Source organism: Sesamum indicum, linkage group LG5 (assembly GCF_000512975.1).
Source record: "Sesamum indicum cultivar Zhongzhi No. 13 linkage group LG5, S_indicum_v1.0, whole genome shotgun sequence".
In the NCBI taxonomy this organism is placed as follows: domain Eukaryota; kingdom Viridiplantae; phylum Streptophyta; class Magnoliopsida; order Lamiales; family Pedaliaceae; genus Sesamum; species Sesamum indicum.
In genome coordinates this window covers 10683921-10698011 of record NC_026149.1, presented here as the reverse complement: position 1 = coordinate 10698011, position 14091 = coordinate 10683921, and the positions used below count along the sequence as shown (strand labels likewise).

At 31.7% G+C, this 14091-nt stretch overlaps 1 pseudogene; it reads left to right on the top strand.

Annotated features, from left to right (window-relative positions):
- On the top strand, positions 6667–12182 carry LOC105162364 (annotated as a pseudogene).

Below are 14091 nucleotides of genomic sequence, written 5' to 3'. Positions count from 1 at the left end.
TTAGATTAATATTTCGAATAAAAAAATCTTTTTTTTAAAGTTTAACCAAGTCGAATTGCGATTGCAATTCACTTTGTGAATTGGGCCAATTGGCCCAATTAACAAATTCTATTTTTTTTTATTCTTTTTAATAAATTAATTATATTTAATTAATTTTTAAAATTATATTAATTTAAAAATACAATGAAGCATATAAATGTAATAGTGTATATTTTTCTACACAAATTTTAAAAAATTACAATGAACTATTTTGATACTTGGAACCATTTGATTGAAATCAGAGGCCAGATCAAAATTTAAAAAAAAATACAAGTAATTCTTGTGATACTATAAATATATAAATTATTATCTTATATAAAAAATTAGCAATTTACTTTCATTTATTTTTTAAAATATAATAATTTATAAAGTAATTTATTTTATATTTAAAATAAATTATTTTTTATTGTATATTTAAAATAAATTATTTTATTTTAAAAATTATAAAGAGATAAATTATTTTTTATTGTATATTTAAAATAAATTATTTTATTTTAAAAAATATAAAGAGATAAATTATTATTTTAAATATAATGAAGTAATTTATTTTTATATTTAAAAAATAATTTATTTTTTAGATATAATAATTACTTATTTATTATTATATTTTAAAAAATAAATGAAAGTAAACTGCTAATTTTTTTATATAAGATAATAATTTGTACATTTATAATATCACAAGAATTACTTGCATTTATTCCTAAATTCTAAATTTGGGCTCGGATTTCAATCAAATGGTTCCAACACCGTCACAAACTTATCAGTATAGTTCATTGTACTTTTTTAGAATTTGTGTAAAAATATATAGACTATTACATTTGTATGCTTCAGCCTTCATTATATTTTTAAAATTAATATAATTTTAAAAATTAATTATATATAATTAATTTATTAAAAAGAATAAAAAAGATAATAGAATTTGTTAACTGGGCCAAGTGGCCCAATTCACAAATGTTGAATTGCAATTGCAATTCGACTTGGTTAAACTTTAAAAAAAATATTTTTTTATTTTCAAAAGGCAACTCGTAATAATATTATTAATATATTAAAATAAATTATATTAATATAATTTATTTATTTTTTATAAATAAAAAAATAATTAGCACTATATCTCTCTTGATTTTCTCTAAAGAAATGAAAAACAAATTTTAGATATCCCATTTTTAAAAACACTAAATGATATACGCACAGTATAGCAAAGGGAGTTGCATTCATTTTCAATTGACTCGCGTATAAATTTATTATTCATAATAGTGAGATCATAAGTTCAGTTCTTGTCAAAATTTGTTTGTGTATTTTTTATCTTTTATTAAACACACTTTATTTAAAAATATATATATTGATATTCCTAATAATTTCCATAAAAAAGATAACACTATTAAGCATTATAATAAATAAAAGAAGTTTTTCTTGTCCATCATGTTTACTTCGACATATGGGATTAAGTGACTAAATATTAATTTATGATTGTATTGATTATTGCTTTGGCATTGACCAATTAATAAGTTGTTTACTAGCTTATAATATTGTTACTGATATTTTTATTTTTATTTTTTGTTTACTTGTCTTTGATTATTTAATTGATTGTGAATTGAATTACTTTTTTTAACTTCAAATAAGATAAATTGAATTGTCAACTCAACTCATCTCCCCTCTCTCTTCGCATTGTTTTAGATTTGGTCTACTTCACTTTAGTGCCGTCTTCACTTTGTAACTTTTTTCCCAATTAACTATTTGTATGCTCCTTTTGTTTCATCAAAGATAAGTAAAACTATCCCAAAACACAATGTTCCTTTTCTTCTTTTATAGTAAATATTCTGCTCGAATATTTTATTTATATTTTTAATAAAAATAATTTTTTCATGCGAACATGATACTTCGTAAATAAAATGATTATTGTTGTTAACTTATAAAAAAATTAAGTTCATTAGTTTATTACTCTTAAATTTATTTGAAAAAAATCAGAATAATTATTATCTCCAAGTCTGTCTTATTTTCTTTTCTTATTGTTATTTGCAAATGAAATACATCGTGTTCTATTTATAAATCGTCAAAATATTATTACAAACTATACCATTAAAAATTATAATTTCAAATATTATGAGAATATAAAAAGTACGCAGACAAATAGAGGGAGTGTGTATTCAGACATAAATATATATATATATATATATATTTACAATAATTATACACAAAACTATTTTTGTACTCGAGAATACAAAAAAGTTATTTTTAGGTAAGAAATAAGTATCTGCAGTAGTAAAATAAAAGATATGAAATATACATATATATATATTAAAGAATAATTTAATATTTTTCACTAATATTTATATAATACGTAAAATCATTATTAGACTATACATATTTTCATAAGATATATATAATCAGATATCTAAACATGATAAAAAAAAAAAAAAAAAGGATTTAGAGTATGCGTATGTATGGATTGTGATTAATTTGAAATATTTGTATATGATTTTCTATAAATTTAATGTAATTATATATGTGATATTTATGAATACAGAATTTTCCTGTGCAAGTTTTATAAAATATTATTTTATAATTATAAATAGTAGTTTATTTCGTAAATATAAAAATTAGCTAATTTAGAGGTAAGTTTTGGAAGGAGAGCATAAACCCACTTTGTCCAAATTAGCATAAAACTCCCCAAATCCATATACATTACATACATAGATAAGATTACTGCTAATTTTGAGCTGCAATGGAAACCCAAGTTGCTGCTATTCGACCTTCTCTTCATTCATCAGTTGTTGGGTTTTCACCCTTCATTGGAAGTTCAAGAACCCTAAAATAAATTATTACAGATCAATGGGTACAAAATCCTCAATATTACATGCCAAGATATACAATAAATGAAGAATGCAAATCTTGATATTTAACAGAAATAGTAAGTAAAAAATGCAAGGTCAGAGAGCCAGATCCAGAGTGAAAAGAGCTCACGGCCCCAAAAAATGGACACTCCTAAACCTTATGGTTGCTCACAAAGGCCCAACCACCAACACAACTAATCAGGATCACAAAGACCCACCATTTTAGTTCACAAAGAAGTTTTATCACAGAAAATAGGGGGAGCAAATCAGTGAAATATTACAGACGTTTTTCAGTCGTTGTTCATTGGCCAAGACCGCCCTTTAAAGGGCCAAGCCATTAAAGAGGTGGAGATAAAGAGGAGTTACGAATATGGTTTCAAAGCCATTGGAAAAAGGAGGCGAGAGAAACCAGGCGATAGAGAGAGGTAGAGGAGTGAGAGCAGATAGACGAGAGAAAAAAGGGAGGCGGATGAATTGGAGAAGTTAGGGTTAGGGTTAGGTTAGAAATAAGTAGGATAGAAAATCATGGTTGGGTCATAGGTCATGGGCCAATAAAGTGGGTAGGATTTTGAGAGTCATCGAAGTGAGTGGGGGCTTGGGCGTTTGGGCTGGGCTTACAATAAATGGTCTTCGACCAATTTTTCAATATATTCTCCCTTAGACCAGGACCATAAGAAGGAACCAAGCCCAAGGGGTTGGATCTAGCAAAATATCATAGCCCTTAATTTTTCTGTAAAAGAGATGTTATTAACAGCATTTGAAAAGATGATATCTTAAGCACAAAGTATGGCACACAACAATTAGCACTAAGCACATTGAACATTTGCATACAGCAAATAACACTAAGTGAATTTTTCAAGTACTAACCATGCTATAGCCTATAGCTAGCTAGGCTCATTCACAAAGACTAAACCAGCCGCTTAGAAACAGATCGCAAATACACACATACAACCACCAAGGTTAAATTACATAGCCACATAGGCTCAATCACAAAGACACTTTAGCCACCAAAGCTGTTTTACAAAGACAGACACAAAGGCTCATTAGCCATCAAGGCAAAGTCATAAAGACTAACATCATTCACTAAGGAAAATTTTTAATGCATATAGCATAAAATTGCATACAGTGACTAAAGCTAAAAATTATGGTTTGATACAAAATCAATAAACTGTTAATTCTTCTTCAGAAGTTTCATCAAATGTTATGTTCACTCTTCTTTATTTTTATTATAACGTTTTGGCATTTTATAATCGTTTATAAAATGATCATTTTTTACCACAATTGTAGCACCTCATATCTTTATGTTTTTCATCCCTAGTTCCCTTCTCATCATCACTTGATTCAGAACTATTATGGTTTTTATTCTTTTCTTTACTATGCCTTTTATGAAAAGAATTTCTATATTTTGTTCTTCCTCTAACAAAATTAACCACATTTTGGTCCCGACTAGGTTTATTAGCATTCAAACCTATTTCTTTGCTTTTTTAAACCACTAATCACAGTTTCTATATTTATATTGTTCCTTCCATATTTAATTGCAGCTTTTACATGACTATAAGCTTCTGGTATTACATTTAATAAAATAATTGGGGAGTAGTCATCAATATTTTTATCTCCAATCAACTTAACTTTCCAATATCAGTTCCTTGTATTCAAATCCCCGAAAATCATTTGGTTTCTGTGCTGCCCAACTACACGGCTTTCTCTGAGAATTCATTATTCTTCTTCACACACTTTACTCTCCAAGAGGAACATACAGTGTCGAAGTAGTGCTGAGAGAAGGGACCACCAAGGGGTTTCGAATGTTGAAGAAGAGAAGTAAAAATTAAAACTTATACTGAAAAATCTGGCAATTTTTGTATCAGGTGGGGGAAAAAGGAAGAAACTCACCTGAGTGTGCTGCAGAATAAGCTTCGGAAGGTGAAATGGGTTAAATGTAATTGCACCTGACAAGGCATGCAGTAAATTATCCAAGAGTGGAGGACAATAAGAACATTACAATAGTTAAAATCAATGATAAAAGTGGAAGAAAAGAAGAATTATAAAATGGGTTGTCCTAGTGATTTTCTAATCACCCACGTTGAAACCTGATATACATTAGTAAAAAAATATATTAAGTTGTAAGGGTAAAAAAATAATTTGATATGTATGAGACACACATTAAGCAAATGCAATCCACTACACCATATAACTTCCAACACTACTATAAATACCAAAATATTAATTTTTTAATGTAAGTTACTATTCATTGATTGAGACTCCATTTTCTTGAAAACAGCACCTCTTTCTGAAATTGCAATTCACCTGCTACGCAATTATGTCGAGGTAAAATTCCCAATTTTATTTCTTAGTAGGAAAACCTCAACCACATCAAAACCCCTTATTATAATTACCCTCAATGGTGACTTTATTACAGGCTAGCCCACATTTTACCGGGCTAACAAAAAACTGATTAAACAAACTACTATTGGAAACTACTTGGGGTATCAGGTCTTATAAAAGAAAGTATACGTGACCTAACATAATAATAATGATGCAACAAGTAGTAAGCAAGTTAATTAATCTAACTTAAGTCATTATGGCCCTATTTACTTTTTGAGATGGGATAAAACTGTGATAGGTAAATGAATGATAACTCTTGCGATATATATGCATGTGATAAATATTCCTTTTTTTTTTTGTAATATTATTAAGTTTGTTGTATTCACTGCTCTATGTATTTTGTGTTTATAACAGGGGTAGCAGATTAGTCGAGCCGGCTTGCGACTCGAGCTCAATTGTGTCTGTTCATAGCTCGCGAGCTTTTTTTATTTTTTTATCTTTTACATATAATTTATTTTTGAATGTTTTATATATTTAATTTTATATTTAATATTTGATTAATTTTATAATTAAAATTGACCGTATATTATAATTATTAATCAATATCATACATTTTATTTTGGATAATAATAAATTATGGTACTTTTATTTATACATTTAATTTTTATACAAAATTAAATTTAATCAACAACTTAGTAAATTATAATAATTTTTATAATTAAAATTATTATTTAATATGACATATATAAACTTTATGTCATATTTTAATATATATTTGTATTATGTTATATTTTTTTTGAATTGACAAGTAATTCACTTATGATTTTTTATTATTTATAAATTTATGTCAAAATTTAGTAATTTCTATGAATTAATCTAAAAATCATCATAATAATAATAATAACAATAATAATGATGATGATAGTTGAACAATTCTAATTATTATTTTATTATATATATAATGAGATTAAAAAATTTAATCAATAATTACGATATCTTAAAATTCGGGCACCCGATTAATATGAAATTTAAATATATACAAGACTCTATGCATTAGATCATATCTGACGGTATGATTTGACCTGATTCAACGATACACCGTCTTGAATGATTACTGTAGTATTTTGAGTACAATATCTCGACATCGTATATCCAATAAATTTAAAACTTTACCAAATGTATTTCTATATAAGTTTAATCATATCTAACGTTATGATCTGAATTTTGATGGCCCAATTAATCCATATTGTTCAACAATGTAAGATAATAGTTACATCAATGTTATACTAGTATTTATAAATATATAAATTTTACAGATTATGAACATATATTAATTTCAATTATATTTATGTAAAATTTTAATAATTGAATTTCATGATTTAAAAAAAAATAATACTACTAATAATAATAATAATAGTAGTAGTAGTAGTAAATATAAAAAGTCAAAAACCCATCTCATTCTCTCTCTTTTTCTCGTTTTTCTTCCATTTTCTCTCTCTTTTCTCTTTCTATCTCCATTCTTTCTCCTTCCTCATTTCCTCCCCAAACCCATCTCTTAGAACCCTACCCTCAAATTCACGGCAGCAAGGACGGCGACGAGTACGGCTTCCAGGTAATCCTTCTTTCTCTGTTGCATTTTACTTATTCTTCTTTTTCTTGGGTTTGGGTGTGTTTTTAGTATCATGTATTTTCTATAACCAAAACAAGTTGAAGAAAGGGTGAAAGTTGCGAAAGTTCATGACTGTTGTAGCAGTTTGTATGTAAGATTAAAGTTCTATTATCATACTAATCGGATTCAGTGGCACATTGATTTGTTTAATTCTTGTTGTTGGATTCTTGAATACTAACGGGATTCTTTATTTGTTTAATACTAATTGGATTCTTTATTTGTTTAATAGTAATTGGATTCTTTATTTGTTTAATTCTTGTTTAATCGGATTCAGGGGCACATTCAAGGGCACTATGATTTGTTTAATTCTTTATTTTTCGATTTTATGCTTTATACCTCGTTCTTGTGCGATATTTTCTACTATTCTATTTTATCCTCTATTTACCCGGCGTTAGTTTGCATAGGCCTCGATATCCATTCGTTACTTTGGTTGATTTGGTGAGCAAGCATAAGATATTGGGTTATTTTTGTATGATTAGAACAAGAATTGTAATAACTTAAGTAATCAAAATCAATGGTGATTTATTGATTAATACCCTTACTCACTTGATACTTTGGCTTGCAATCAGCCATTTCTATCGGTGATACAGTCAGCCAATTATGTGGATCAATACTGTGCCAGTTTGTTTAGTATCAGGCTGATCAAACTGCTAGTAAATACACTATTAACTAAAATTGTCAGGGATATCATCCATTATCCACTGAAGTAAACATGGCCTTAGTGTTTGTTTTTTCTTTTCATATTGGTTTTTGGAGAAATTGTAATATGTAAATATTTTTAATTTGTTGTACATGTGACTGACTCTTTAAGGGTTATTGTGCAATTTCTTATTTTTACTTTTTTAAATTTGGGGGGCTTCAATCTTTATGAGAGGCATGTATTTTGTTTCAACTTTTGACTTGTCAGTGCAATAATTTTGGTCTATCATCTATTTCTTGCCTTAGTTTAAAAATAAAGGATTCTTTAATTGTAAAAGATTTGTATATCTGCTTTTAAAACTATTACACAAATTGTAAAATTGCAACATGAAATGTTTGGTTAAGCATCTCAATAAGAGTGCCAAGTGAGTGCAATAAGAATGGGTTAATCTTTGCAGAGATTTCATGCATTTACAAATATTCATAAATAAAAAATAGGAAAACATAAGTCAATATGGATATTAAACCAATCACAATAATCATTTCAATAGTCTAAAAAAAGCTGAAGAACCGCATTAACAACATGCGGTTCTGCCTAATTCTGTCACACTTTTCGAATATCCCCATTTTCGTAATCTTTTATTCTTTTTATAATAATTTCCAAATAGAATAAATAGATGAAGGTCAACTACATTGATTGTATAAAGACTTCTAACTGCGGCCCTTTTATTTTCTTTTGTTCTTTTAGTGAAAACAGGATGTATAGACTTGGATCAAAGAATATGGCTATTGCTTCCGGTACTGGGATATGACAATCAATTTCAATAGTGGGACCCACCGAGATTGATGTTATATGAATCAAGACTTGGAAAAGGTTTCTTCTCTACCCATCTCTTCTTGAAAATCTTCAAGAAATATTGGTAAATACTCTTACTTGTAAATTGGTTGCAGTTTCTTGAAAATGCGGCATTGTGTGAATGTCGCGAAGAAGCCATACGACGGGAGGAAGTCCTTGGTAGCTTGAATCAGGTTAATCTATTTTAAATCTAAACAATCTTGTTAATCTTTTCACTAGTATTAGATACCTAGGTTACTCAAATGCAATTATCATGCAGATCGTCAAGACATGGATCAAAAATGTCAGCCGCGCCAAAGGTCACAGTGATTCTACAGTGCGCCAAGCAAATGCGAAGATATTCACCTTTGGCTCTTATCGCCTTGGTGTATGAATTTTCTCTCACTTGATATTCATTTTCCTTATTTTAAATTGTTGAACTTTTTAAATGTTTGCGTAAACATGCCTCTCATGATTAGGTTTCGTTCTTAACTTAAACTGATAGGTACACGGACCCGGTGCTGATATTGACACATTTTGTATTGGACCAAAGTGTGCCGACCGAAATGTATGGCTGACTTCCCTTTTTAGCTGTGAACTTTGCTTATTGAATTTTCCTGCTTTGATGAATGGAAGAAAGAAAATAACTCTATTACATACAGAAAGACTTTTTTGGTGGGCTTCAGAAGATGCTGTCTGAGATTCCTGAAGTACAAGAGTTGCATGCGGTACCCGACGCTCATGTTCCAGTGATGAAATTCAAGTTCGATGGTGTTTCCATTGGTCTCCTCTATGCAAATGTGGCCCTCTGGGTTATTCCTGTAGTATGAATCTTGTCTTTGTAGTAGCCTTTATTTTCATTCCAGGAATCGGCGCTTGTTTTAAGAATTTGATGCAATAGTTAGAAACCGTTTTTGGATGATGTTGAAAAAGTTTGACTGCCTAATAGATTTGATCTCCTCACTGGAGCCTATATCACTTATATCTGAGCTATCTACTGTTGTTCAAATAATCATTGAATGTCTTAATTTGAAACTTGTGCTTTTGGATATCCTATAAATTCTTTCTGTCTTGGGTATCTGTTTGGTTCCAGGACTTTGACGTATCTCAAGAATCTATACTGCGATATGTGGGTCTCAATGGTTGTAGGGTGACTAATCAAATATTGCAGCTCGTCCCGAATATTAAGGTGTGAACCACACAATTATCTCTGAAGTACTTTTTTAACATGATTTCTAAATCACATTCTTTTTTCCTCCTTTAGACGTTTCGGACTACTCTGCGATGTATGAGGCTATGGGCGAAAAGGCGTGGAGTATACTCAAATGTGAGGAATTTAAGCGAGCAATCCTTGCTTTTCTATCACTCATGCATATAAACATAATACTCGAGCATTCTCATTTCTCGGTCTAAGTCTTTCTCCTTTCATCTTGCCAGGTTACTGGTTTCCTAGGCGGTATAAATTGGGCATTGCTCATTGCTCGCATTTGCCAGCTATACCCAAATGCTCTACCAAGCACATTGGTGTCGAAGTTCTTTTGGATCTACAACATGTGGCGGTGGCCAATTCCTGTGATGCTGTGCCCAATTGAAGAAGGATCTTTAAGACTTCCTTTCTGGGATCCTAGAAGAAATTACAAGGATAGATCACACCTCATGCCGATAATAACTCCTGCATATCCCTGCATGAACTCAAGCTACAATGTGTAAACAAGCACACTACGAGTCATGATGGAAGAATTTCAGCGTGGAAATGAAATTTGTCAGGTTATTCTTCTGCAGCAGTTAATCCCTTTTAGCCAACAAAGCTTCGTCATAAATGGAATTTGTTCTGTGACCTGTGCCCTGGAAAGAAGCTCCTTTGTTTGCAATTATTGTATTTTTCTCCAAATTTTGCTTTTTAGAACCCTCGTTTTTCGTTTGTGCTTCTTTATTTACTTCTAGGATACAGACTTGTTTGCTATGTGGCAGTTCAATTAAATTCCATTGTTGTTATGGATGTAGGCAGTGGAAGCAAAGACAGCCAGCTGGCATACTCTGTTTCAGCCTTTCACTAACTTCCAAGCGTACAGAAATTATCTGCAGATAGACATTGCAGCAAAGAATGAAGGTGACTTGTTGAATTGGAAAGGTTGGGTCGAGTCAAGAATACGCTTGCTTACGCTGAAGGTTGGTCGAAACGTTCCTTTTAGGCGCTCTCCCAGAATTGGAAAGGTTTGTTTGGTGTCTGTTTCCATTGGATGATTTCTTGGTGTCATTTGATAATTCCAGATAGAAAGGAACACGGGTGGTTTAGTTCAGTGTCATCCTCACCCAGGCGGGTGGTTTAGTTCGGACAAATCAAAGCCGTTTCGCCACAGTTATTTTATGGGTTTGCGAAGGAAACAAGGCACTGGTCCTCAACAAGGCAAACAATTTGATGTAACGAAGACGGTGGAGGAATTTATGTACGACGTATACGCATACTCATCCTGGAAGCCAACAATGTGGATTGATGTATGCCATGTGAAACGGAACGACATACCTAACTTTGTCTTCCCTGGTGGAGTACGCCCCCCCAATCCAGCAAAGAAGCGTTTCGCCAAAAGGTCACTTGCATCTGCCTTCCCAGAAACAGAGACTGTTTTGAGCATGAAGAAGATGAAACAAGACGAATCCAATAGTCCAGTTGGCTCCACAGAATCTTCCAGTACACCAAGCAACGTACCTTCGCCTGTTAGCACAATGGCTAGCCAACAATTGGAGCAGGATGTTTGCAAAATGGAAATTTCAGAGAGTAGATGTAACGACACTGAAATTGCTGGATTTGGTGAAAGTGGATCCCGTTCTCTGCCTGCATCTTCTTCTGGCGAGCCTTCTCCACCTGGTAACAGTCGCCAAGGTTCTTCAGACGACCATGATGGGCTTGTAGAAAGCGTACAACCGAACAGTGAAATTCAACTCCACCGTCAGGCAAATGAAACTCAACCATTAATGTTCATCACTGCAGAGCGAGCTGTAGATTCTAGTTCCAGCATTCAAATAAATGGGATCCTGGAGGAGCTTGAGGTCTTGTCAGCTTACCTTTTTCGCTGCTGTCTCTTTGCAATGACAATTGTTTCTTGTTCCTTTGTCCGGTTTTGCCATAGTAAAATGCCAGGCGGTGATGCTCTACTCCAATCGTACATTTACTTGGAATCATAAACTTGAATTCAAATTTGAGAAGACCTGGAGTTTCTTGCAATTGAAGAAGAAGCCTGAAGCGGCAAACCGAGCAGTACTCTGAATGCGATTGCCTGCTGTCTACAATTTGATTCATCAACTATATATGCACAAGGGAACTGAGATGGACTTCTGACATTTTCAACTCTTGGATGTAGTTTTCTGAACTCTCTAGGGCGTCCGCTTCAGCAAATGTGGCAGTCCAGAAGCCTCTTATCAGGTATTTTTCCACTCAAGTCGATAGGGATTGATTAGACGACGTGCGATTTCACAACAATTATTGCACATTGTGGTGTTTATGTTAAGTTCATATTATAAGTCGACTCATTTCTTTGCAGATTCAACTTCACCTCTTTACCAAGGGCAACCAGCAACACTGCATGAAGAGATTTGTTCAGAGAATGTCTCCAGAATCATAGTTAGGATTTCTCTCTAGACTCTTGGTCTAAGAAATGTAATAGTTGCTTAAACTTTGATGTTGTAGACGAGCCAAGGTAGCTTGTTAACAAAAGCACCTTGCACCTACGATTTTGGTCATGGGTTTGAGTCACTCTGGAGGGTAGTTGGGGAGCCAGCACTGATACTCCTAAAAATATGTTTGTTGATCACTACCATTAGCGTTCAAAATGAATATTTCAATCAAGAATATAATCTATTTATATATGAAACACATACATATATAAATTCAATCAACTGAGATCCAATCCAAACCTAATATGACCTACCCACCCATTTTCCACTCATAAGTGTGTGTTGTTATCAGATACATAATGGGCTCCATTTGCATGGAGGTTTATTGTTAAGGGTTGAAATTTGAATGCATGAGCCTGTCCATTTTTCTGTAGGCGGTGAGTAACCTTCATTTGATGCTCTCTCTCTCTCTGTGCTTGGGCTTAACATAGTAATTAAAAATAAAGTTTTATTTTGAAAATAGTAATTAAAAATCAATTACAATATATTATTTTAATTAAAAATAAAGTTTTTTTTTTTCTGAAGCAGATGAATTCAATCCCATACGGGCTACCTTTTTCTTTCTTTCTTTCTTTTTCTTTTTGTAAAATAGAAAAAAGGGAACCACATATGTAAAATATATGAAGCACTATCAGAATTGGCAGATAAAAAATTCAGATTTATTTACGTATAAAATTGAAATAAAAATAAAAAATGATAATATTCCTATGATATTATGAACCCTTTTTCGTTTTCTCTTTCTTTCTTCTTTTTTTAAGGTTTGTAATAGAGATAAGGTCGGAGAGGGCGATATGAATGTCGAAGGATGGCAACGTTAATCTTTTAATAAATTTTGTCTTTCTTATAATTTGCATGTGATAGCGAGGACCTGTATTTGTCCTTGTTTATCTTACAGCTTTTTTCATTATGATTATTTAACGAATAACACCAATTATTTAACTAATATCCAAGAGCAATCGAACAAAAATGCTCGATATTATTTGTATATTAATTAATATATTTATTAGGGTAAATGACGATCACCTCTCCCGAGGTATGTAATAATTACAAATACTTTATTTTGTTTCGAAAAAAATTAATATCCCCAATATTTTTCTAACAATAAATCCATTCAATTAGCCTCCTTTAGATTTTCATCAATTTCAATGATAATCTCACCAAAATATTTTTTTGGATTATAAATTATGATTTTACATACTTTTTTAAATTTTTTGAAAAAAATTTTAATAATTATTATGCCCTAGGAATTATTTACTTTTCCCACCCATGATGGGGAGGATCGTATTATTTGGCGCTTGAATGGTGGTATTTTTACAGCGGCGACAGCATACCACCTCTTTTGTCCTCAAGGACCCAAGGTAGGCTGGATTTCACATTCTTGGGTCCTTTCAAGATTCCCCACAATCAATTTATCTTATGGCTTGCCATTTTGGGGAAGTTATCTAATCTTGACAAACCTTGCTTCATCACACCGGTGGGGCATGTGTCCTTTGCCCAGACGGGATTTTAGAAACACATGAGCATTTATTCTTTCAGTGTCATTATGTTCGTCAATGCATTGCAGATATTCAGAGGACTTGAATTTAATCAAACCATTTGAATTTTATTCCATTCTGGGCCTAATATTTAACTTGGACCGTCCAAGTGAGAGTTAAGTTTGTTGTAACTGAGACCTCATCATTATAAGATTTTTGCATGCATCAATTTTAATAATTGAGTATAAACAGATGCATTCCAAACACAACATACATTAAAATATACACCACATGCAAAAATAGGCCTAGCACGCCTCTGTTGGATAATCACAAACCCAATCCTAAATGACCCATTGAGCCCGCAGTGAGTCTATGGTCAATCTAGGGTGTGGCCTAACTATTAGAAAATAGTAACCTATTATCATTCTAATAAGTTTTTCCCTTTGTTCTTCTTCAGTCGTGAGTTCCGCCGAGCACCGTCCAACGGGCCTATGCTTCCATCTCCTTGGAAGCTTACATTTATTCAAAATAAATAAAACCTTACTTTTCTAACCCCAATCAAAAGTGGGGGGAAGTACAAAAGGAGGAAGAAAACAACCTTATTATTTT